Source organism: Mustela nivalis (assembly GCF_964662115.1).
Source record: "Mustela nivalis genome assembly, chromosome: 9".
In the NCBI taxonomy this organism is placed as follows: domain Eukaryota; kingdom Metazoa; phylum Chordata; class Mammalia; order Carnivora; family Mustelidae; genus Mustela; species Mustela nivalis.
The window spans coordinates 117,093,540-117,116,114 of record NC_139028.1 but is presented as its reverse complement, the minus strand read 5'-3'; the positions used below and the strand labels follow the sequence as shown (position 1 = coordinate 117,116,114).

At 61.7% G+C, this 22,575-nt stretch overlaps 1 protein-coding gene and 1 long non-coding RNA gene across 14 annotated transcripts in view; one reads left to right on the top strand and one right to left on the bottom strand.

Moving 5' to 3' along the window:
- Positions 1-22,575, top strand: part of SHANK2 (SH3 and multiple ankyrin repeat domains 2) — a 453,415-nt gene that overhangs the window by 325,180 nt on the left and 105,660 nt on the right. The window lies entirely within an intron of this gene.
- Positions 13,881-16,087, bottom strand: LOC309841392. The gene is made up of 3 exons (XR_014299104.1): positions 15,514-16,087; positions 14,765-14,872; positions 13,881-14,726 (listed from the first exon to the last, which is right to left on the bottom strand). It is a non-coding gene; the product is annotated as an uncharacterized lncRNA (long non-coding RNA).

Genomic DNA, 22,575 nt, shown 5'->3' with positions numbered 1-22,575 from the left:
GGGCACAGAGAGGGAAGTCCCTTGCCCACAGACACACAGCAAGCGAGGGGCGGAGCCAGGCTGTACTCGAGGCAGGTGACCGCTCCGGAGGCCCTGCTGTGAGCTTCTCCGTGGTGGGGCCTGCAACAGGGACTGAGGGGGGCTGGCCAGGGAAGGAGCGTGGGGGGCTAGAGGGGAGGAGGGTCTTCCTGGGGAGGGGCTCAGGAGCAGAGCCAGTGCCGGGGTGAGCATGAAGTGAGACTTCCTCTAAAGCATCTTGCCTAGTGTCCAGTGTGCACCTGACCAAGGGGCAGGGCTGAGAGGTGGGGTGGGGACTCGGTGGGGTGGGGACATCTCCCAGGCTGTGGTGTCACTGCCTTGGCCTGGAGGAGGCAGGACACCCTTCGACGTGCTTTTTCGCATGGGGGTGGTTTTTGCTGAGGAGGAATTGGACCCGTTGACCCTGGGTTTGCAGAGGCAGGAGGAGGGCCGAGTAAGGCAAGGTCAGAGGAGCCAGGTGACGGCTGGGGGCGTGGCCAGGAGAACTCTAGGGCAGGATGTGCAGGCAGGCAGCCACGTGGATCTTGGTGGCTGCTCATCGCGGAGACCACTGGAGGGCGGCCGCCTAGAGGGCCAGAGGTGGGAGAAACGGGGCAGCCTGGGAAGGTCGCCTCCGGTGAAGTGAGTCACAGCATCCAGGAGGGGCGGCGGGGGCCAGGAGCAGCTCCAAGGGAAGGAGAGTCCCTCCCTCAGGCCCCGGGACCCCCAGCCAGCTGGGCAGAGTTGGATGTGCTGCGAGAGCCAATGTCACAGTCATCATGGGAGCCGCCCCGACCGCTGCTGCCCTTGCTCCGTCACAGCCGTGTCCCCACGAGGGCGGGTCTGGGACATTCCCATTCACCAGCGAGGAAGCCGAGGCTCGGGAAGACCACGGGCCCTGCCCTGGCCCTCACAGCTCTCGGGGCAGGCACAGGGCCAGAGGGCTGCTGGCGCTGCCACGTCTTTCGCGGGTGGGTCTTGTCGCCCAGCCCGGAGGCCCACCTGGAGACAGCAAAGTAGTTCAGGGAGATGCCACCTAAGCAGATGGGAAGTTCTTGAAGGGGGAGGTCATAACTGACTGGAAAATCCCTGGGAGCCGTCCTGGAGGAGGTGAGGGGAGCAGAGTCGTTCAGCATCAAGGGGAATTGGTTAAGGATGGACACGAAGCAAGAGCACCCCATTGTACTTTCTGTACAATGGACGGAACTCAGTTCAGACTGGCTCAGCATGCCGGGGAACTGACTGGCTTGAGTAGCTGGAAATCCCGGAGGTATTTGGCTTCAGGCCCAGCTGGTTCCAGGTGCTCAGCAGTGTCCCCCAGGATCTTGCTCCCTCTCTCAGCTCTGGGTTCCTCTTGGCTTCATGCCCAAGCAGGTTCTCCCCATGAAGGTGGCAGACTCAGTCCACAGGCGCTCCAGGTTGTCGTGCCATCAGGGGAGGAGCCCCAGTAGAAAAGAGCACCTCGTTGGCCTGCCTCAGGTCACCATCGCTGAGCCAGTGACCCGCTGGACCGATGGAAGAGACTCTGTGGCCAGGCAGGGTCACGTGCCCTCCCCAGTGGGTTGGGCTGGCTCCCGCAGGAAGCTTGAGTCCCAGGCATAAGAAGGAGGGAGACGAATGTGTGGTCGGGGGGGCCCAGCAGCCACCCTGTGCCCGGTGAGCGGGGCTGCTGGGACGGGTTTCTGCCTCTCTGAGCTCACCCTGCGTGCTGTGCTGTCAGGCCCCCGTTCAGCCCTGACCCTCAGGTGGGACTCTGTGTTCTGTGTGGGCACATGGGTTCTCTCTGATACCCCTGGCTGGGGACGCAGACCCGTGGCAAGCCGAGGCAAAGGGGCCCAGAATTTCCTGTTCTGCAGCATATCTAGACCTGGTCCCAAGCACAGGCAGGGCTGCGTGACCATCTGGTGCCTTGTAAGGACCTCCGGGTCCCTCCCGCCCCACCAGGCTTGGCTAAGCGGGGTCCCAGGGTCCAGGAGCTGTGCACTCTGCTCCTCTTCCCCGGGAAGCCGTGGGGTGGCAGCTCCCGTACAGAGCACAGTCTCTGAGTGCTGACTTCCCGGTTAGCAGACGGCCACCTCCTTGCTGTCCCCTCATAGCGGAGAGGACAAGAGATCATCTCTCTGGTGTCTCTCTTATCAGGGCAACTCATCCCCTGACCTCATCTGACCCTCAGCGCCTCCCACATGCCGTCACACAGGGAGCTGGGGCTCTGACATGGGAATGTGGGGGAGCTCCGACATTTAGTGTCCGTGGAGGGGCGTGCTGGGGAAATGAGCCCCCCGGGGCCTCTGACCTGCGGTGCAGGGCGAGGGCACGTCCGCAGCTGGCGGGGAGACAGTCTGTCCTGCCTGAGAGCCTCGGTCAGTTGCACCGAATGGTGTGGTTTCGGGAGACAAAGCAGCAAGGGGGACCAGAAAATCACCGTCTCGGCAGTCGGACCCCCACCCGTAATGCCGGGGGGCACACAGTGCTGGGAACTTCGCCGAGTGCCTGGTGTGCACCAGGACCTCGGTCCACACCCAGCAGCCTCCTGAGGGAGGTGGCAGTCGTGCCCTCTTGCACACCAGCCAGTCGAGGTGTGGTCAGCATGACGGCCACGGGAGGGAGAGACGGGGCTGGACTCAAACCCGAGGCCAGCACAGGGCAGCTAGCTCTTGAACGCCGTGTGCTGTCCTGTGGGAGCCTGGCCCTGGGCTCCAGCACTGCCCCCCGCCCACCCCAGGGCTCTGTCACCTCTTCCTGGGATGTGGCGGTCACTGAGCAGGAGGTGACAGCCCGGGGCCTGGTGCGTCATGCCCTTGCCATGGAGGCAGCGGTCCGGCCCCCGCGGCGCCGCGTGGGGACTGTGGTGATGGTTTCCTCCCTGGGCCTGGCCCGGCCTCGTCTGTTCCAGGGAAGAATTTTGTGTGCTCTTGTCAGTTAATTTTCCGGGAGTGCTTTTTAATGAGCCTTCTGGACGGAATGGCCTGATTGGGTTTGCTGGGTTGTTTTTTGTGGTTGTTTTGTTTTGTTTTGTTTTGTTTTGTTTTGTTTTGTTTTCCGCTTTGGTCCAGTTTTTGTTTGTGAACAGGCTGTTGTTCGCGGACTGAGGGGTTCGGGGACTTCTGGCCGGGGGGTCTGGGCCCGGACTCCGGTGCCGCCCTCTCTCATCAAGCCTGTCCGGAGAACCCCCTTACGAAGGGGGCCCTCAGAGACCTTCTCTCCTCTTTTCCGTCCCGCAGGAGTGGGAGGGAGCACGGCCACCCCGCCCACGGCAGGTGCTTCCCTGGGATGGGGCCCCTCGGTTCTCACTGCTGCCCCCAAGGCGTCCAGGCCGGGACGCACTGGGAAAAAAGGACACCTGTGATTCCACTCACCCTGGAGGCATCAGACTCCCAGAGGGGGGTGGGGGATGGGGGCTGGTGTCTCAGGGGGACGGAGAGTGAGCGGTGGGGGCCGGGGTAGCGATGAGGGCCCGTGTTCAGGGGGACAGGGGGTGGCAGTGAGTACCGGGGCTAGGGGAGGGCTGGGGGCTGGTGTCTCAGGAGACAGTGGGACATTCTGGACGTGCATGGTAGGGGACGACTGCACAACAGGTTGAACATACTTAATGACACTGAGCTGTATGCTTGAAGATGGTTAAAATGCAAAATTTGTGTCCTACGTACCTTCACCATCATTGAAAGAAAAATTTTAAAGGAAAGCAATGTTCTTGACTTTAAAATAAATAAATAAATAAACTCTTTGAACAGTAAGGCTTTACCCTCCGAGCTTGGGCTTGTCCCCACCCCCGTCCCTTAGCCTGTCTCCTGTTCACTCGGGGCTCTCTCGCACACAGGGGTCACATTCCCATTGAGTCACTGTGGGTCAGCGCCCCCCTCCCCCACGGGACCCCACGCTCCCCTGCAGCTGGAGGCAGCATCCAGGCAGGTGCCCAATAAGTCCCTGCACAGGAACAAAACTCCACGGGAGTTAGAAAGAGGAAAGCGCGTCTGCGCAGACCCAGAGCCGTCCCCAGAGCGTGTTTCTAAGTGACGAGGACGGGAGGCAGAGCGTCGCTGGCGTAGATCACACATGTGCCTCCTCTAGAAGCGTGCAAAACACTCTTGCCTCTCCACGCTCTGAATTTTCTCCGGGAACACCGGTGTGTGCAGAAGCACCAGAGGGCTGCCTACCGCCGCGAGAGTGGGGTGACCCCGCAGGAGGACGGGGCGTCAGAGGGGACTCGGCTCTCTAGGAATGTAACTTTTTTTTAACATTTGGCGTTTGTGGCCTCATTAAAAGGGAATAAATGGCAGGGTTATGGCTCTCAGACGGGAGCGGCAGCCGTGTCATTCCTGGTCTCTGGAAGGACCCGTGTCACTCTTCCGCGGCCAGCGGGAGGCTCACGAGCCCGCTCCAGATCTCCAGGAAATGCAGGTCCTGCTCGTGTCCCCTGCTCTTTCCCAGAAAGCACAGGGAGGCGCGGAGGACAGGACAGGAGCCGGCGTGGGTGCAAGGGGGCGCGGCTCGGCTTCGCCTCAGTCGCCGTTAGAGCTCTGTCGCGTACGTCGCACAGCCAGGCGGGATCCCGCGTGTCAGCCTGCTCACTGAGCTACTGCCCAGTCCCTTTGTCTCTCCCTCAATGCCTTATCGACTGACCGCCTGTGTCCTGAACACTCCCCCCGGCCCCACAGTTAGCGATTTCAATTTGAAGCCAGTGGAAAAATCAACGTTTTCAGGCCTGTGGCATTTTCAGCCCTGAAAATCTCCCCGGAAGCCAGACCGATTGCCCGCTGCTGCCCAGAGTGGTTTGCGGATCCAGAACGAAGCGGAAGGCATTGGGATGGCTTGGTCTGGGCGCCTGTTCAGAGACCCTGATGCCAAAGCACTGAGAACCCGCCCGGGTGGAAAAGCCTCTCTGAGCAATACTGACGACGTGGGGCGCCCCCAGCCTCTGGCCCTCTGGCCCTCCCCATCCCGGTGCCCAGTCCCCTGTGACTTTCTCCCCAGCCCGGCATCTCCCAAGGAAAGGTCACCCAGAAGAGGCAGACCAGTGACAATCCCAGGTGCTGGACCCTCTCCGGGGACCACCTGCCTTCTCTGGCCAACCGAGCCTCAAGCCAAGGCAGGGGCTCCTGCCCACTCGGCAGCAAGTCCTAAACGGGTGTCCCCCGCGGGCGGCCAGCTCTCCTCCACGCCAGAGCTCTGAGCACCAGGCTTGTCCGCTCCCCGGCTCCTGACGCTGCACGTGGGGAGGCCCAGGCCACCAGGCTCCCCTGCATCTCACTGGGGCACATCACCTGCACCCGCGCTCCAGGAGCCGCTCCTCGCCGCGGGGAAGGAGGTGCCCGGGCTGCTGGCTCACCGGGCGTCGAGAAGGAGAGCAAACGTCTTGTCTCCACTGCCAACCTAGAAAGGCCTCGTCCTCATCCCGGTCAACAACATTAGAGGCTTCTAGGAGAAACAAACCATGGAAAACGCACCATGACTCCCGGGCCTTGTCTGCGGTTCCAGTTCATCAGGGAGAGAGACCCGGCGGCGGCCGGTGTGTGGTTTTAGCAGGCTAAGACTGCGTAAGGGGAGCCAAGAGGTTCGGCCCGTCCCTCTGTGGCCCAGGAGGCCACGGTAATGACACTGGTCACTCGTACGATCTGCCTACCACTCTTATCCCTGTGTTAGAGCTGACAGTGCTGTGGCCCTCGGAGCTGGCGCAGCTCACACGGGATCACGGGGTCCAGGCTTGATGATGCTGTGCAGGAGGAGGACAGGGGTGTCTCCTGCCTGGGGCCTCTGACTTCTCCGGCTGGAGGGGCAGCTCGGGGAGGTTGGAGGGTTGAGGCGGGGCTGAGAGGTTGTCTGAGGAGAGTGAAAGTGGGCGTGACCTGGGGCCCCCCTCTACCCCCCCACTGCCTGCAGGGGTCCCGCTGCTCCCCACTGTCCCCCAAGTCAGGGCTCAGGCCCCTGTCTGTGCAGTCCACATGCGGCCGAAGGGGCCCTCACAAGGCCACTCATCACATCCGTGGGGCTCCACTCTGAGGACCTAATCACGTCCCATGGGCCCCCCAATACCATCACTTGGGGGACACCACCTATAGTCCATAGCCAGAGATCAGGATTTTCCAGGAAATGTTCCCATTGTGTGTTGGTGATTATTCCAGTTCTACTGTTATTGTTGTTCCTGCGCAAGAAACTCTAAGCAGACGGAACAAAATGGGCCGCCTTGGCCCCTCTGACCCCGTGGACCTCTGCCGGCCGGGCACGTGGTCCTTTGTCCAGAACCACCTGACGCCCTCTTCACTTGGGTAGAACAGAGGCAGGACGGGGGAGGGGAGGGGAGGGTGCGGACGGTGACCACGTGAGTCGCCCATCCAGGGCAGAGCCCAGGCCTCGGCGGGTCTGCGGGGGTCGGGCGGCCTCCCCTCCGGCCTCTGCCTGGACCTGCTTCCCTCCCGCGGCTCGCCAGCTAGCCCGCCCCGAGGCATCCGCTCCCCTTGGCCTCGGGGGCACACACGCCCAGCTCAGCAGTGTGCAGACCAGACAACTGGGTCAACCTCGTTACGGGAGAAAATCAGCCCCCAAATTGCTGCGCGCCTCGCGGCCCACCGGGGACAGACTTCCGGCTCCCTGTCGCTGGCTGGGAGGCGCTGCTGCCCATGAACCTGCCCACACAGGCCTCCTGGGCAAACCCGGGAGAGCCCCAGGCTCCACAGGCCGGGCTGCGCAGCTGCGGTGGACTGGTGGCTCTCCCACCCCGCCCAGGGCTGGGCCTGTCCCACACGCCTTACTGTCCTGGGTGCCAAGGCAGCCGTTCCTTGGGCTTTCGCTGGGCTGCCTGGAGTTTGAGGGGACGGGGTTGAGAGGGTCTGGGGTTGCAGGGCCCCCAGCATCCTGGGGTGGCAGATTGCCCTGGCTAGGGTTCCAGGGCCTTGGTTTCCTCCCTGTCCTGACCCCGGGAGGGCCAGACAGCATCCAGAGGAGCGCCTGCACTCTGTGCAGTGTTTGCTGGCCTGGAGGGAGGCTTGACATGCGGGGCGCGGGGGTCTGTCCCCGCACAGGCACATGGGCGTCCCACCTAACTCACTGGAGATGTTCTTGTTGGTCCGAAAGGGCAGGGTTCTTGCCACCAGGCTCAAGGGAAATGTGTTCATTTGGAAAACCTACATTGAACATCAAATTCTGCACCCTGGAGGGGCCTGGTTAGGAATGGGGGCGCCCCCTGGAACCTGTGTGCTGTAAGCCAGCCGGCAGAGAACCGTGATGGGACCCTGCAGAGGGAAACAGGCGCAGCCACGCACACACGTGCACACACACATGCATATGTACGTGCGCGGACTGTACAGGTCCGCTGACAGCCATCCAAAGGTCCTAATCCCTGGGACCTCTGTCTGTCACGCTATATGGGAAAAGGGTCTGTGCAGATGTGATGAACTTAAAGGTTGTGACGGTGGATGACCCGGGACTCTCCAGGAAGATCGTACATGCCGTCATACGTGTCCTCGTCAGGGTCGGGGCAGGAGGGAGGCGGGACACACGCAGACAGGGTGGAGAGGCCGCAGAAGGCAGGCACAAAGTGTGGACGGACGCTAGCGGCTACCAGAGGCTGGAAGAGGCCAAAGCGTCTTTCCCTCGAGCCGTCTGGGCTGTGCACCTGCTGATACCTTGATCTCTGACTTCTGGTCTCCAACACTGGGAAAGACGAAATGGCTGTTTTCAGCCGGCCAGTCTGTGGTCATTTGTTAGGGCCACCCCAGGACACTTTCACACGTGTGTGCCACAGTGCTACAAGAGTGACCGCGGGACAGAGCCTGTATCCCCGGGGGTTTAGGAGAAGGCCCGAGAGGGGTGAGATCTGGGCTAAAACCCGCACGCGGGGAGGGCTTGGGGAAGAGTGGGCCCAGCAGACTGGGCAGTGAGTGCGGGGCCCTGCCCAGACCAAGAAAGGATTCCACATGTTCTAGAATACCTGGGGCAGGGGTGACAGAGGAGGTTGGGGGACTGGGTGGGGCCAGGTCTCTGAAACTGCAGGAAGATCTAGGGCGATGGGGGCCCATGGGGGTTTTTGAGCAAAGCTGGGCAAGGTTTCAGGATTTAGGAAGACCCACGAGCAGAGCCGGCCTTCCGGAAGTCAGCCCGTGTTTGTTCCTATATCACCCCTTTCTTTGCAATCACGTCTTTTTAATTGTTTTTTAAATTGGGATAAAATACATAGGACTGGGGCGCTCAGTGGGTGGCTCAGTGGGTTGAGCCTCTGCCTTCAGCTCAGGTCATGATCCCAGGGTCCTGGGATCGAGCCCCGCATCGGGCTCTCTGCTCCGCGGGGAGCCTGCTTCTACCTCTCTCTGCCTTCCCCTCTGCCTACTTGTGATCTCTGTCAAATAAATAAATAAAATCTTTTAAAAAAATATATAGGACAAAACTGACCATTTTAACCATTCATAGGTGCGCGGCTCTGGACACTGTGCACGTTCACGCTGTTGTGCGGCTGTCCCCACCACCCGTGTCCAGAACTTTCCGTCGTCCCAAAGGATGATGAAACTCTGTCCCCACAAGACAGTGACCCCCAGCCCTGGCACCCACCATCTACTTTCTGTCTCTGTGAGTCCAACCAGGCCGAGTCCTCTGTGTCCCCCGGGCTCTTCCAGCCCGCGTCCAGCCCGCGTCCTTGAACGGTCTCAGAGCTCTTCCCTGCCGTGGCAGGTGCCGTGGCTTCCCTCCTCTGTGAGACTGAATAATACCTCATTGTGGGGATGCGCCACATTTTTTTTATCCATTGACACTTGGATCTAGTTATCATCCATGGACGTCTGGGCTTTCCTCCCGTTGGCCACGGCGAGCAAGGCTGCTGTGCATGTGGGTGGGCGGATATCTGTCGGAGTCCCCACTTTCAGTTCTTTTGGAGGCAGACCCAGAAGTGGGGCTGCTGGATCAAATGGTAATTCTGTTTAATTTTTTGAGGGGCTGCCATACTGATTTCTGCAGCAGCTGTACCATTTACATTCCCGCCAGCGGTGCACAAGGTTCCAGTTTTTCCACGTCCTTGCCAACTCTTGCCGCGTCGTTATTCTGAGAGCAGCCCTCCTAATGGGCGTGAGGTGGCATCTCATGAGGGTGTTGATTGGCACAATGACTAGCGGTGTTGGGCAGCTTTCCACGTGCTTATTGGATGTTTGTATGCCAGCTTCGGAGAAACATCTATTCAAGCCCTCTGTCTGTTCTTTAATTGAATTGTCTTATTTTTGTTGTTGAGTTGTAGGAGTTCTTTATGTATGCTTGATATTGATCCCATCTCAGATACATAATTTGTAAGCATTTTCACCTGTTCTCTGGGTTACTTTGACTCTGTTGGCCTTGTCTTTGGATGTGACCTTGTCCTTTGACTTTTCATTTTGACGAAATACGATTTATCTACTTTTTATTTTGTTGCCTGTGCCTTTGGTGTCCTAGCCAAGAAACCATGACCATCTAGCTATTGCTTTTCTCCTTTTTCTCAGCAAATCACTGATGTCACATCACTTCCCTCTTTCTCACGAGACCCCATGCCACCTAAGCATCCAGCATGGTCCCTCAGCAGTGTCCTGTCACAGCGGTGACCCTACTCTGGACCCAGCACGGCTCTTGCTGGCTCTGTCCCTCCTGCTCTCCTTCAGCCTCTTTCATCACCCCTCTGTCTCCTGCCATTGACTCATTAGGGGACTGGACAAGGTTGCCCACACCCTGGATGGGTCTCTGCCTCCTCGTGTGTTGGGTCCAGCATAATGAAGGGGAACCAGGTGCTCCATGCCTCACTCCACTGGGGGCCCAGAGACCGAGCAACAGTGGCCGGCTCCTCCACCAGGAAGCCTCTCCGGCCTTCCACCTGGAGGAGGCTAGGGGGATCTCTCCAGGGGGGCTCTGTAGGCCCTGATGAGTTCAGCAGGGCTGGCAAACTGTGCTCTCCTCATCCTGATGCTCCCTCCACAGCTCTTCGCAGGGGTTCTGTGATCACAAAGAAGGGCTCCCTTATCAAATACAATTATTTGGCTGAAACACGATTTGTACAAGAAGGCAAAATAAAGGCTGAATGCTTTCCTCTTGATTATCCAATTTCTCTGCAAGACACTGGTGCTCCATGAACTCCATTCGTGTGCCCGGGATTGGTTTGGTACGGCTCTTCGGCGGGGGTGGGGTGGCAGCTGGTGTATCTTCCTCTGTTTCCATCTCTCCATTTGTCTGTCTCTCTCAACATCACAGCGAGCTCCGGGGATTTTATGTATTCAGTGTGTCTAAATCCGCTGTAGACGTTATTCTCTTTGATGTCCAGATTGTTTCACGGTGCAGGTGCCCGGGCCTGGGGACTGCAGGACCTCTGTCCTCCGCACACACCAGTGACTCCCTCCTGGGACCCACGGGGCTCAACGGTGTCCTTTGCCTCTGTCCTGTCTTTGGTCCTCTTGGCCTCTCCCGGCTGCTTTCCAAATCAACAGTACCTTATTTCAAGAAATTTAAAAATGAGTCATTTTTTTCTGAAGCTCTGCTGCACTCTCGCCCTCTTCCCTTCCCACTCCCTCCTTCCTTCCTCCGTCCCTTCTTCTTCACCTTCTCTTCCTTCCTTCCGTCCCTTCTATTAGAGTGGCCAAGAGCTGCAGCTGAGCCCATGGAGGGTGTGGGGAGGGGCCCATTTGGCCAGGTAGAGCGGGAGGTGGCAGGTTTCCCGAGGGGTTCTGTCTGGGATGTGGGTCATGGTCAAACTAGAGAGGATCTCTTGTAAACGGGGTCTACTTTCTGAGAATGTAGGGCACCGTGACCTAGAAAAACAAAGAGTTAGGGCCAAGTGCAGACACCTGTGAATTTTATCTGTAAGCTTGGCTGGCAGGGGTGGGGGGAGGACTTTGAATAGATTCCTTTCACTTTCTTTTTTTCCCTTTTTGTAGAACGATCATCACACTTTCTCTCTTTATTGAGCACCTGCTGTGCACTGGAATGACCCCAGACACTTGGCCAGCACTCACCACCCCTTGGGAGACAGGGTCTCGGGAGAGGCTGCGTCCGCTCTAAGTGGGGGGAGGGGGTATTTTGTTGTAAAAAGAGATTCTATAAAATAGTAAAAATTTAGATTTGTATCGAGTCAAGAAAGGACCGAGTCTGGCTCAGAGGCACTGTCCACACCGCCTTTGCACATCTGTGTCTGTTGGGACCCAGGACTCAGCGTGGGTTCTGCTGCTGGGATCAGGTGCCCTGTCGCCCGCTCAGATCGATGCAGCCCATGCGATCAGGTGCGGCCTGCTGGGATCGGGCACCACCCGCTGGGATCGGGCGGGGCCGCTGGGATCGGGTGCTGAGATCCGTGCAGCCGCTCGCTCCGCTGAAGGACGCACTGCATTAGGACACCCAGCATCTCGGTGCAGCATTTCTAACGGCCGTAGTATTTTGAAAACATTAAGACCTCAAAGTCATAAATTTATTTTCAAAAATAAGGGGAAATGTAATTAGTTCACCTCCCCATGTGGTTCCGAGAAAACTTTGGAACATGTTCTTTCCCGGGACGTGTTTGCCAAGCGGGGCCGTGGGTGACAGGGGGACAGAACGGGTGGAGGGCGATCCAGTTACCCCGCAGCCGCCAGCCCCGGGGGATGCACGCCTGCGAGACCCGGCATTCGGGACGGCGTCCCAGCGCCAGGTCAGGTCAGAGGACACTGACCCCTCCTGCTCCCCTGCCCAAGCCAGAAGCGCCCTGCCTCTCCCGTTAAGGACACGCCCACTGCGGGAAGCGCCCCACCCCCTGGTCCGGACACGCCCACTGCAGGAAGCGCCCCGCCCTCCAGGGATCAGGACACGCCCACTGCAGAAAGCATGTTCCCCCCCCCCCCGACACGCCCACCGCAGGAAGCGCCCCGCCCGCCCGCGCCCTCAGGACACGCCCACTGCAAGGGGCACCCGTGCCACTGTGTCCCCATCCTTGCACAGACCTCGGCCTGCGCACCTGGCTCTTGGCCTGCATGAGTCAGGGTCCATGTGACGACCTTGCCGAGCTGGGTCAGGAGCCGAGGCCTGACGAAGAGGTCAGCAGTGAGAGCGATGGACCCGGATGGGGCTTTGTGGGTGGGGAGAAGGTGTGCGCGCACGTGGCCCTGGGGACGGTTTGGGGCACAGCACCAGCGAGCGCCTCTCGGGTTTCCCCTGAGTCAGGTGCTGCTGGAGTCCCAGGCGGCTTTAGACGGTGGCTTCCCTTGTGAGCAGCTAGAAAGACCAACTTAAATCAGTCTAGAAAGATCAACTCCTCTCTTTCCAACGGTCCCACAGAGGTTAGGGTTAGGTTGGGGGGGTGGAGGCCTCGCGTGTCCGTCTGCAGCCACGCCCACCTCCTCCAGCCCTCCAGGCCCAGCCGGTCCTGGGGAGCATCGGGGTGCCCCATCAAGGTGCATCCCCAGGTGTTAGCTTGAGGGACTGCTGTTTTAAAACGCCACACTGGGGGGGCTCCAAGGACAGAGGCTTGTTCGCTCATAGTCCAGAGGCTGGGAGCCCCAAATCCAGGGGCTCCCTGATCCCTCCAGCAGTGCTAGGGGTGGGTCCTTCCTGCTCCTGCAACTGCTGGGTCTCCAGGTGTCCCTGGGCTATGGCGTCGCCCCCCTACCCCCGCCTTCATGGTCACACATCCTTCCCCCTGTGTCTCCCTGCTTCTTATGGGGACCCCGGTGCCTGGAGCACGGCCAACCCCCTCCACTGTGACCTCATCTTCATTAAGTGCCTCTGCAAAGACCCTATTTCCAAATAAGGTGATATTCTGAAGTTCAGGGAGGACCAAGTTTTAGGGGGACACCGTTCAGCCACCCACTCCCACTTTGCCTGAAATGACACGCAACTTCCCCTTTTTTCCCAGATGCACCGACGAAGTTTTTATTGACTTGTACTGCTAACGAGTGCCTCTTCCTCGTCCTAGGGCTCCATCGTGAGGTCTCAGCTGTGTCCTCCCACCCCCACACCCCCGATCACCCTGTTCCCTGGAGAGGTGGCCAGGGTCCCTTTACTGACTGTGATGCTCCTGAGGACAGGGAGGACAGAGCCAGAACATGTCCTTCCTGCCCTCGGTGGAGGGACCAGGAGGCCCTATTCTTAAAACACCTTCCAGTGCTGTGCAACCATGACTCCAGAAAAAAGTCCCTTACGCATTAGCGTTCACTCTGGTCCCCTGCCCCGCTGTCCTGGACATTTTCCCCTCTCTGTGGACTTAACTTTCTGTGCCCATTTCGTATAAACGGAATCATACAGTCTGTGGCCTTTGGGGTTTAGCTCCTTCCCCATAGAGCTGTCGCCTTTTGCCCTCACACAAAGCCCCCTCCCCAAATCGGGTGCCTTGTTCGCTGTCGCTGAGCCTGCCTGTGACATGGACACAGTAGTTAGCCCGGCCCCTGCTGCGATGGTGGGATGGGGTAAGGACAGGTGTGCCTACGACCGGGGACACGGTTGTGCTGTTCCCATTCAGAGTCTGCACTGGGAGCAAACTCAGAGGCTTCATCTAGAAGGGGGCGTGCAATTTTGTGGACCCAGAAATCAAGGGACGATACCATGGCCCTGTGAAGCCATCAAGAACCAGGCTTTCTAGCTGTCAGGGTGGGGTCACCTCGGGGTTCCGAGAGGCCCGTTCCACCCCAACAGGTCATGGGAGTGCCAGGCAATAAGAAGTATAGGGACCAGGAGCAAGAGGGGGGTGCAGGCTGGGTCCCTCGTAGCAGATTTCCAGGGACCCCGGGGAGCTTCTCTGCTCTGATTAGCCACAAACCGCCTCACAGCAAGCCCGAGTCCCCATAGGAGGAGAACAGAGTGGGTGTCGGCACATGGACCTGACCACCAGGCCCTTTGTGGTACGTCTGGGGAAACTAAGGCCCAGAGATGGGGTACGTCTGGGGAAACTGAGGCCCAGAGATGGGGCGGGGCCTTCCATGCAGGCGGCCACCCAGTGCTGCAGCCCGTTCCCACATTCAGTGTACAGTGACAGATCACAGTGTCCGGACGTTTGCAGGAGGGGGTTTCCGTGTGGCCGCTGCGCCCCTCCGGGCCCCTCTGCAGGTGTGGGCAGTAGCCTAGGGTGGTGAGGAGGAGGGGCCCGGGGAGGTAAAATGGCCCATGGAAAGCAGTCCAAGACCTCGAGGGCGGGGGCGGGGGCGGGGCCTCTGGGTGTTCCAGGAGGTAGAGGGGAGTTTGGGATGCAGATGCGGGAGTGTCCCCAGGAAGGCTCCGTGTCCCCCAGGCAGGCCCGTGGGGCTGCTGCACAGGGCACGTGGGCACCGGCGCCTGCCCGCCTCCAGCCCTCCCGGAGCACTGGCACTTCCCACCCAGGCTGGAGTCGATGGCAGGAATGAAATTAATTTCTCTGCCACTTGCCCACAAGGGGGGTCACCTCCCTCGAGAACAGCCTGTCTGTGACTGTGCAGGACACACGCTCCTCGTGACGCCCGGCCCAGAGTCCCCGAGCCGGGACTGTCCCCCTGGCCCGAGCCCCGAGTGCTCTGTCCACAGCTGCTCGCTTGGCCAGTTGAGTGGCTCCCCCAGAGCCCGTACTGGGGGCGCAGGGACTGAAGAGGGGCTGCGGCCTCTCCCCGTGCGGGGGCCGCGCAGCAGCCGGCGGGAGGGCAGGTGTCCACGGCTCGGGAAGGCCGTGCAGGGCCCGCGGCATGAGGCTGGGCGGACGGAGCTCTGCCGGCACCGGGCGAGTCTCCTGATTCGTTGCGGAGCTCCCATCTTGGCGGCTGCTCCAGGGACCACGCGGATTTCTGCACGTCCACGGCAGTGCTCAGTGTGCTGCGGCCACAGCTCCGTCCACGGCAGTGCTCAGTGTACTGCGGCCACGGCGCCCGGAGCAGGAGCAGCCGGCAGACAGGGAAACAGGCCCAGGCGAATTCGGCAGGGACGGGCCTGGCTGGGAAAGAGGAGGAGGGGGTGTGGGTTTGCTGCCCCGCCCCTCCCTCCCCCGGCATCACAGAACAGACACCCCCGACTGCAGCCTCCCGCCCCGGAGCCTGGGTTCACTGCGCACAGCCCCTGCCTCTGAGGGGCACCCGGTGACCGGGACCCGAGCTCCTTCCTCCAGCCCAGCCTGCGGAGCCCACACCCCACGGACGCGGCCTTGCCCGATGAGACCTTCAGCTTCGAGAGGTCTCTCGCTTGCACTGGAAGGGGTGCCTTGGGGTGCGCCACCCACCTGGCCGGTGGCCGTCAGCAGCCTGCGTCGGGTGCAGGGACACAGTCCCCCGGTGTCGGCGGGGGAGTCCCTGCTGGCTGTCACCACCCAGTGGCTCTGCTGTGCTCTGTCTCACGTCGTGCTCACTCACAAATCCGGGTGAGGGGGCCCCGCCCTGACCTTCAGCCAGCGCCAGCGGCCCAGGCAGGCTGAAGGGGGGTGTGGCGGACACATGTAGTGCCCTTAGCTCTGCGTGGAGTGCCCCACGTCACCTCGCTCCCTTGTCACGGGTCACTCCAGCCTCAGGAGGGTGGAGAGAGCGACCCTGTGTATGTCCAGACAGGAAAGTTGGGGTTCAGATGAACAGCCCTAATACTTACTGCGGAACCCTGGAGAAAGAGCTTTTAGTGCGAGAAGTGCTGAGCAGGAGGGCTGGTGAGGGCGGGGCCATGGTCCTGGGGCCCCCAAGACACATGGTGTGTGGGGGCCGGCGTGCTGGGGACCAGCGTCTCGCTCCCTCTGTCGCCTGCCGCTCTGGGCCTGTGGCAGCCACGACGTGGTGTGGGTGTGGTCTCTGCTCCGGGGCGAGGGCTGCCAGCCTCTTCCGCCTGTGCGTGAGTCTTGGGAGCATTGGGCTCGGCAGGGTGCGGCCAGCCGCCCGGAGGTCGTGGGGTTTGGCCCGATGAGACAAGGCCCCGATTCATCCGGGAGCGCTCGGCTTGCCCGTGCTGGGACGCGGGGTGTTCAGCCCGGGGCTCTCCCGGCCTCTCAGTCCCAGGCTTCATGCAACATCCTGTGCGGAATGACGGGCCGATGGGCTTGCTTCGTAACCACTGCTGGACACAGAGGGCTGCTTAGTGCTCTCCCGAAACCGCAGAAAAGAGAACGCTGGACACAGTGGCAAGTGGGCCGAGGCCCCGAGTGGACCAGGGCCCGTCTCTCTAACTGGGCCCGGCAAACTTGCTGGGGGTGTTTCCCGTTGTGCTGCGTTGTGACTCTCGGCAACCGTCTCCCAGCAACCGTGGGTGCGGGGTACCAAGCTCATCCGGATGGGAGGCCGGGACGGAGGCCGTTGGCGATCCAGAGGCCAGAAGGTCTGGGCTCTGCGAGCAGGCAGGGTCCGCTAAGACCCAGGCCCCCCGCTGCCCCCGTGGTCTCCGTGGGGGAGAGTGGGTACAGATGGTTCTTATCTCCCTGCCTCACCCCCCACATCGTGTGCATTTATATGCGAGCATGCCCTACTTCTACCTTTTTGTACAGAGATCTTTTATTCCGCTTCCTGGATCTGTTGGCTAGCAGCTGGGCTCTTTCTCCCAGCACAGGCGGGACTGACCTCTAGAAGGGGGGGGGGGCCGGGAAAAGTAGCAGAGGGGCTGAGCGCCCCCCAGCCCAGGTCCCCCCGCAGGTCCCCTGAGGGGAAGGCCCCCATTGTCTGCAGAGTGGAGGCAGCGGCACAGGGAGGAGTAACCTGAACCCAGGAGAGGCCTGTGCTTTGTCTTCAGATCTGTGGGCCCCGCCTCATGGTGGTGTCTCTGTTTGCCTGGGGTTAGGGACCAGCCAAGCCAGGTTTGGACTCCCGGAGAGCCTGGAGAGTTCACGCAGTCGCCCAAAACTCAGGGCGGGGCTAGATACTAGAGGCCAGCCCCCAGGCAGGGTGTGAGGGGGCCCCAGGAGAAACCATGAACACAGGGCTCGCGGCTTCCCAGTTGGGGAACTCTTGTGTACTGTCACGTACCAGTGCCGGGACCAGCCATCCCGACGCCACAGAGGCCACGGGCGCTCCGCGGGTGGGCCCTCCTGCCCCTGCCCATCCGCCTGTGCCCTTGGTGGTTGGAATCCGTGTCCTTCCCCTGGAATAACGCGACCACACGTGTCCATGTTCAGGGAGTCCTGGAAGCCTTCTCAAGGATCACCGAAGCTGGGGGTCTGGGGGGGCCCTCGGACACGCCGCTGGTGTCAGAAGTGAGGTGCCGTTGCGGCTGCGAGTGGTTGAAACCCGCCAGGACTGATTCTGTCTCCCCCTCGAGAGACAGCGACCTGCAGACCACGAGGCCACAACAGACATCGCCCCGGGTCGTGGGATTTTCTAGAACGGACCCAGCAGGTGTGGGCGCCAGGCCTGGGGGCAGGAGGAGTCTCTCCAGAAGGGAGCCTCTGCAGCTGGAAAGGGGAGCCCCTCCAGCCCAGCAAAGGCGTCCAGGCACAAGGAGCAGCCAGTGCAGAGGCCCCGAGGCACGGAGGCGCGGGACACATTCTGGGAGCCGGGGGAACTCTAGGAAGTGTCGTGCCGGGGCGAGGCGGTGGCCCAGGTGAAGGAATGGCCCGGGGCCCCACTTCCTGGGAAGTCACACTAGCCATGGGCGGAGAGTCCCCGAATGGAAGGACTATGCAGGGGTGCTGGTGGGCGGGAGGCAGGGGGGATGGAGCCGGGAGGGAGAGCACAGCATTTGCCGGTGACTGGGTTGCGGGGGGGTTTGGCCTGGAGCTGCCTGGCAGGCAGGCGGGGCGGCCCACGGAGCTAACCCAGCCTGCCCGTGGACGGGGCGGGGTACGGGGTGACCGCCCATTCTCGCTTTCCTCTGTGGGGCAAACGGGACACAAGGTCAGCTGCTGGGAAGCGGTACCGTCGAGGCGGCATCTCCCACCATGTGCGGCCACCGCCCGCCTGTGGCCAGGAGCCCCTCCCAGTCCTGCCCGCCCTACAGGTCCCCACGTAGTGCCAGATGTCCCCTGGGGCAGGGGCTGGGAGATCACGCCCGGTGGGGCCCGCGGTGTTAGGGGAGAGATGGCTCCGTGCTCCGTGCTCCGTGCTCCGTGCTGGCTGCAGGAGTGTTTATGTGAAAGACAGGAACGGTCGGCAGAGCGGGCGGCCCGGGGAGTGAGTCCTTGCGGAGCGGAGAGGGACCATTGTCGCCCTCTGTGGGGTGTGTCCTCGGGCTGGGGACATAGCTGGCCGCCACGGGGCTCTGCCCCCATCTGGAGACCTCCACTGGGAGGCCAGTAGGACCTGTGCCTGCCTCCCTGCGACTCCTGGGAATGGGGCGGCATGCCCGCCTCCGCCACTGCCCACCCCCCTGCAGACACCCCCGGCCGAGGCCTGGAAGGGCCTTGCCCATGGCACCTGCTGATCCTGCGGGTGGATGGTCCCAGGAGGCTCTGGGCAGACGGGGCTGGCCCTCCTGTCTGCCTCCCCGCAAGGGCACACCGGGCCTCCTGCTCTGAGGTGACCGCACTCGAAACTGCCCCTCCCCGAGTGGGGACAAAGGCCCCAGGGGTCCCTACTTCTGGGGATGGCTTGCTCTGTCTTGCTGGCAGGTTCTGCTGCAAACCCCCTTAGGGCTGAGGCAGGGGACAGCCCAGCACACCCAGGGCTCCCACATCCAGCCCGGCTCCCACATGCCCAGAGGACAGGGGCAGGGCTACAGGAGAGGCCTGGGCCCCTGGCCACACTGACAGCCTCTAATTCCCTCTGGTTTGTTGGCCAGAGCAACACTGTCCGGTAGACATTTTCTGGCACCCCTGGCCACATGTAGCTATTGGCCACTTAAAATGTCACCAGTGTGACCTAGGTCCTGAACTTCCATTTTATTTAATTGTGGGTTATCTAAATTTCAGTGGCCACAGGTGGCCCGGGCTGCCGTCCTGCACGCCCCGTTCGGGGAGGTCCCTTCCCAGAGACGCTGGGAAGAATTCCAGGTGCTCTGCCTTCCTTCCCAGCAGCCGGCCCACTGTGGCTCCCGAGAGCCCACCTGGACTGGCCATGGCAGGGCCGCTGGGCCGCAGGTGGTGGAGTCAGGTTCTCGAGGGCCAGAGGAGAGGCAGAGGCCCGGGGGCAGAGTGCCTGGAGCCGGGAGCTGGCAGCCCTTCCAGCCAGCACCCCTGAGCAGGGGCTCAGGGCAGAGACTAGTGCAGGGGGGTGGGCAGGGAGCAGAAAGTCCAGGCATGGAGGGAGAGGCAGGCCCAGACCCCGCGGGCCGGGCTGTGCAGAGAAGTCAGCTTTCCTTCCAGGGTGAGGAGGCCATGGGGTCAGTGGTCGGGCAGGTGGGTGTGCAGGGCTCAGCGCTTGCTTCCCAGAGGGGATGGATTGGAGGGTGTGGTGGGTTCAAGAGCGTTCCGCCAGAGCTCATGTCCCCCAGGAACCTTGTTTGGAAATAGGGTATTCTAGGTGTCCAGTTAAGGATCTTGGGATGAAATCATTCTGGAGGAGGCTGAGCCCTAAATGCAGGAGCTGGGGTCCTTGTAGGAAGAAGAGCCCTGCACGGGGCAGGAGGCCATCGGCGGGGGACAGGCAGGGGACGGGGGCTCCCTCACGTCCAGGAGGCCCGCTAGGAGGCTGTTTCCACACCCCACACTGAGACGGAGAGAAGTCGGACTGGGGGTCCGTTCTGAGTATAGAACCCCCAGAAGGGGGATTGCTGGTTTTCCTCCCACACAGTCCTATAGGGACACCCAGCCAGAGGAGGTAGGGCCAGCAGCGGGCAGCGGAGAGAGCCCCTTGTGCCCTCCAGGTTGTGGTGCCCGTTAGATGTGGCACTGGGTCTGGATGGTGCCAGGAGGGGCCAGCCCTGCTTGTCGGGCGCCTTGACCCACACCCACCTCGGGGCAGCCCAGCAGGGTGGCCCAAGGCCCGAGGCTCGGCACTGGAAACTCCCAGCACGTGTGACAGAACCAGGACATCCATCGCGGCCCAGAGCTCAAAGTCACTGTTGTCTGGCATTGAGGGAGGGGCGACAGGTGGCCCCGGGTAGAGCCCCCCACCCCTCACATTCTGTCTTCCCTCCCTGGGGGACGGGTGAGTCTCCAGGGGCGATGCCTGTCGCCGCCCCCGTTCCGCAGTGCGGGCATAAACCAGGTGTCTCGGTATTTTCCGGGTGCCGCCGGGAAAGGTCCATGGCAGTGGTCCCCACGCAACTCCATCGTGCTTCTTAAACCCCCGTCCCCCGTGGGCTCTAGCACAGTCTTCTACCCCCGCGCCGGTCGCAGCCCGGGTCGTTCCGGGACATCGAGCCCTGAGATGGCCCAGCTGGCAGTGGGGGGCAGTCTGGAGCCACCGGGCCCGAGTTCAAATCTCACTCCGCCTTCCTGCTGCCACCCTGGGCAAGCTCCTGCCTCAGTTTCCTCGTCTGTAACGCGGGGATTGCGACTGAGGGCAGTGGCGAGGATAGACATCTCACCAGAAAGGGGGCCGTCCTGGGCAGTCCCAGGCAGACTGCGGGACAAGCGCCCCACCCACCTCCGTAAATGCTGGGACCACTCAGAGGGGAAATCGGGCCTTCGGGGCAGGTGCTGGGGTGACCCCCCAGTTACAGTGGGGACTCAGGCCTGGTGGGAATCATGTCGGTACCCACAAGTGTCTCGGTCAGCACAGCTGTCCTAACAAAACGCCGCACGCGGAGGCTTAAGCCACAGACGTCTGTCCTCGGGGGGCCACGGGCTGGCGGTGCTGGTCCGCGTGCTGGTGGGCTCGGCCCCCGCCGAGGGCCTCCTCCTGCCGGCAGACAATGCCTTTTTCCCCACTGTGTCCCCACTGGGTGGAGACAGGTCAGGGGCTCTGGTGGCTCTTTGTACAAGGACACGGACTGGGAGGATCGGACCCATGAAGAGCTCCATGCGAAGAGATTAGCTTGCCTCTCATACCGAAACCCCACGGACACCCCCATGTTACATATGGGGAAACTGAGGCACAGCAAGGCACCTGCAGACTGGGTGCCCCTATGACCCCGTGGCTCATCAGTGCCAGAGCCGTGGCCCATCCCCACCTGGAGACCAGAGCACGAGGCAGTGAGGCCACACGTGCTCGGAACACACGGGGGCAGGTCTTCGTGGTGGGCACCCTGGTGCCCGCGGACCCCTGGCTGTGCTGAGTCAAGGTATCAGCACAAAAGCCCCTTGTGGTCCAGAGGGGTTCAGCGTCCTCCCCTGCCACACAGGGGAGTGATGACAGAGTCCCGGGTCCCGGAGCCCACAGCCAAGCCTGCAGACCCCTGGAACCTGACCAGGGCGTTCCTGCTGCCCCCGGCCCCAGCCATCTCCATTTCACCACGGCGTCCCCTCCCCCCTTGAGACTTACAGGGGCCCGGAGGTCAAGCAGCACCCAGAGGGGCTTTACAAGGGAACAAACCAGGTGACCACTCTGGTTTGAGAGCAGATACACAGAGGCCTATCCTGGTGATCAGGACCCGGGCAAGCACAGCAGTCTGTCCCGTCTGCCGTTCAGTCACTCACACTTGAGTATGAATGAGTCCCCACATCGTCAGGGAGCGCGGCCTTCCTGTGAGAGCGACGAGGCCCTGCCCGGTGCTGACAGCAGCCAGCTCAGGCACGCGGGCCACGGTGCGTGCTGGCTGCTGCGGCGCTGGCACAAGCCCTTGTTCGGGCTGTGCCCGGTGTTCAGCTCTGCCAGCTGAGGCCGAGGGCTCTCTCTCTCTCACTGCCCCCACCAAATAATAATTATAATAAATCAAAATAAAGGAACACAGAAATGACCCAAAACGCACAACGAGGGCGTTGGAGGCTGTGCCGGACGGACGCGGAATGTCCGAGATGCAGGGGGACTGGGCGTGTGAGGCCCTGAGGCCCGGCTGGGCCAGCCTGTGGGGTCCGCGGGCTGTGCCTCCCCATGGTCAGCTGAGTCATGATCTCCCATGCCCACCCGGGACCCCCAGACCTCTGGCAAGGCGGCCTGTGTGGCGGGAGGGACCCGGCAGGTGGGGACCGCTGAGGACCGCAAGGCAGGGACGTTATCCAGGCCCACCCGAGGCCCGGTGTCATCCAGGTGACCCCGTAAGCGGGAGGAGAGCGGGAGTCGAATGGGTTCGAGGAGAAGATCGGCCGTTGGGGTGGTGTGGCCGCCAGCCCAGGGTCGCAGGAGCCCCCGGACGTGGGAAGAGCGGGGCGGAGCCAGACCCACCTCGATCTCAACCCAGCGAGAACCAGGAGGGAATAACTTTGCGCCGTTCTAAGCCTCTGCGTTCATGATAACGTGTTGTAGCCACGATCGGGATCTGTCTCCCTCCTGTTGGGGTCGCAAGACGTAAGCGGCCAACACGGGGGAACACGAGAGCCCCAGGGGCCAGGCCGGGTGCGCAGAGGAGGTGGGGGAATCCGGGCCCCAGGCAGGAAGGCAGAACGGCGGGGGGCCTGGTAGTGGTGCGCCCCCACCCATCTCCTGGCTGTCTGCTGGGGGTCCCCGGTCCCCACGAAGCTCACCGGTCCTCCCTCTCAAGATTGGGTACTTGTCCACTTTCACTGGAAGCCCCGAGAGCCGGCCTCAGGGCCTTGGGCCTTTCCAAGGGTCACCCGCTGCTTTTCCGGGTTTATTTCCACCTGAGCAGGGAAGAGCATCCCTTGGGGTGAGAGTGTCGACGTGGGCTCAGGTAAGCCGCAGTCTGGGGTCGCTCTCGGGTCGTGTTAATGGGGCTAGAAGGCTGCATTTGTGAGCC